A 2,870-nucleotide genomic window follows, 5' to 3' on the forward strand; every position below is an offset into this window, starting at 1 on the left:
AGTCACGCGGCTTCTGCCACAGATTTTTTGGTTGAGGCAGTTTCAAAGTTCACAATCAAGGGAAGAGAATACAGATCCCAGCTCTCTTTCTCTTTCACTTTTTCTTTAACCAGAAAAGTAATCTTTAGACATTTGGTAGTAATATTTACATTCTGTTCTGTAACATCAATAAAATCATCTGAGGGTTATCTAAACATTGAGTGTAAAAGTTAAAAGACCAAAAGCAGTATTTACATATTATGACTATGTGGATATTGTTTAATGCAGAGCCAAATAGAGATCCATAATATGGGGTCAATGTTCTAACCCCCTTGCTACTCAAACTAAATATTAAATGGAATCTCCTTCATTAAACTTCATCAATTGCTTAATATCATGTCATGCTTAAATTTGCTTTATATTGGGGCAGTTATTTGCTTGTACACTTTAATTTTTTTTTTTTTTTTGCTGGTTACAGTGAACTTTATTGACAGTGCATGAAAAGGTAGGGCTCCTTAGGACCCTCCCATTCTTCAGGGGGTCTGGGATGGAAACCGTGGAGGTCTAGAGATTCTTAGTGTGTTGGGGGATTGATTTGGAACAAGGACTCCTCATCAGCTGAGGGTCTCTCTTCCCCTTGCTGGGGTTGTTAGTCCAGGAGGCTCTTACTCTTTGGAGGCCATGTGGACCATAAGGTCCACTACCCTGTTGCTGTAGCCAAATTCATTATCATACCAGAAAAATGAGCTTTACAAAGTGGTCATTGACGGCAATGCTAGGCCCAGCATCAAAGGTGGAGGAGTGGGTATCTCTGATAAAGCTGCAGGAGACAACCTAGTCCTCAGTATGCCCTTGGTGCCCTTGATAAGGCCCTCTGTTGCCTGCTTCACTACCTTCTCAATGTCACTGTATTTGGCAGCTTTCTCCAGGTAGCAGGTCAGATCCACAACTGACACATTGTGGGTGGGAACACCGAAGACCCTGCCAATGAGCTTCCCATTCAGCTCTGGACAGTACCAGTAGAAGTGATGTTGATGTTCTGGGCAGTTTCTTGGACATCATGCCATAGCTTCCCAGAGATGCCATCCATGGTCTTCTGGTGGCGGTGGCGGCATTGGCTATGGTCATGAGTCCCTCCAGAATGCCAAAGTTGTTATGGATTCCTTTGGCCAGGGGCACTAAGCAGTCGGTGGTACAGGAGGCACTGCTGACAATTTTGAGGGAGTTGCCATACTTGTCATGGTTCACACCAATCACAAACATGGGAACATCCACAGAAGGGACAGAGATGATGACTTGCTAGGTCCATCCTTCAAGTGAGCCCCAGACTTCTCCATGGTAGTAAAGACACCAGTGGACCTCACAACATATGCAGCACAAGCATCACTCCATTCATTGTTCGTGGGAGCTCACTCCTGAAAGATGGAGTTGGACTTTCTATTGAAGACAAGCTTCCCATCCTCAGCCATGACTGTACCTTTGAACTTGCCATAAGTGGAATCATACAAGAACAGGCAGACCCTGTAGCAGAGGTCAATGAAGGGGTCATTGGTGGTGACAATATCTACTTTGCCAGAGTTAAAAGCAGCCCTGGTGACCAGGCTCCCAATATGGCCATATCCATTCACTCCAATCTTCACCGTTGTGTCCCAGTTGCAGCTGGCCCTGTGCAGGAAGACATGGCTGTCTGTCAAGCAGGAAGAGCAGAGAGCCTGTTTTGCATTTCTTGAAATAACTCACAGCCTTTCCCTGTTTCTTTGTGTGAGAAAAAAATATGTAAGGCATTGATAATATCTTTTAGCCTATTGTCTGGTCTTCTTTTTGAAGATGTACTTCTTAACAACAACTGATTTACCTTTCTGTGGTGTATAGTTGCTACTTCCTGTTATTTGGATCTTGAATTGTTGTTATCATTTCTTATATCCCATGCCTTTCTACTTTCTCATTTTTCCATCCTTATTTTACTGGAGTTTATCCTCAAGAAATGGCCTCAGAAAATGTTCATTGGAAGTTAAAAATAAAAAGTACTTATACAAGTAGAAATTATTTTGTTTTCTCTCCAAATCACACTAATAAGATGACTGACTAAACAGAATTGTGGATCAAAATTCAATTTCCCTCAGAACTTTTAATGGCTATGTTTTGTCCACACTCTAGCATTTATTTCAGTGAATGCAAAGTCGGGTGCCAGTTCTGACTTCTCTCCCCTCCGGTTGGCAATCCAGAATTCTCTTTGTTTATTTGTCCTTTTTCCTCTTTGGGAGCTTTTAGCATTTTTTTTCCTCAGGTATTTACACAATCATTTTTCTTAGATTTTGGCCTTTTTGATTTCAACCTTCTTCATATTTAATGAGTCCTTTCACTTAAGTACATCTCTCTTTATTCTGGGAGATGTTCTTGTTTCTGTCTCTTTGTTAATTTGCTCTTACAGTTTCTATGATTTCTCTTTGTGGATCTCTGATTTGAAAGATGTTTAATGTCCTGAGTTGGTTCTCTGTGTCTTACCATTATTTTATTTTTTATAACTTTAAAAAATTGATATATATCCTTAATTATATATTTCTTTTCTGTATGCTCTTCGAGAACATTTATTTGATACAACTTTCCAAAATGTAAAAATTTGTGTCATTATCTTGAAATCCAGCAATCAAAATATTGAGCTCTTTATTATCTTTAGAGCATAATTTTTTATACTAACCATTCTTTTCTTGTAGATGCCATATGTTCTCAAATACCTCTGATAATAGTAACTAAAGGAAATTTTGTTTTGGGTTTGCTCTTGAAATTTCTTTTTGTTATTGGATATATCTCTTCCCTTTGAGTTCAGTTTTTCGCTTGTTCAACATTTCATTTGGCTGGCTGTCATCAAATATTTTATATTCTTTGCTAGG

At 39.4% G+C, this 2,870-nt stretch overlaps 1 pseudogene; it reads right to left on the reverse strand.

Annotated features, from left to right (window-relative positions):
• Positions 1–259: 259 nt before the first annotated feature.
• On the reverse strand, positions 260–1,582 carry LOC119045827 (glyceraldehyde-3-phosphate dehydrogenase-like; annotated as a pseudogene).
• Positions 1,583–2,870: the final 1,288 nt, after the last annotated feature.

The sequence above is a fragment of the Artibeus jamaicensis genome, unplaced genomic scaffold (assembly GCF_021234435.1).
Source record: "Artibeus jamaicensis isolate MK-2021 breed Jamaican fruit bat unplaced genomic scaffold, CSHL_Jam_final contig_391, whole genome shotgun sequence".
Classification (NCBI taxonomy): Eukaryota; Metazoa; Chordata; class Mammalia; order Chiroptera; family Phyllostomidae; genus Artibeus; species Artibeus jamaicensis.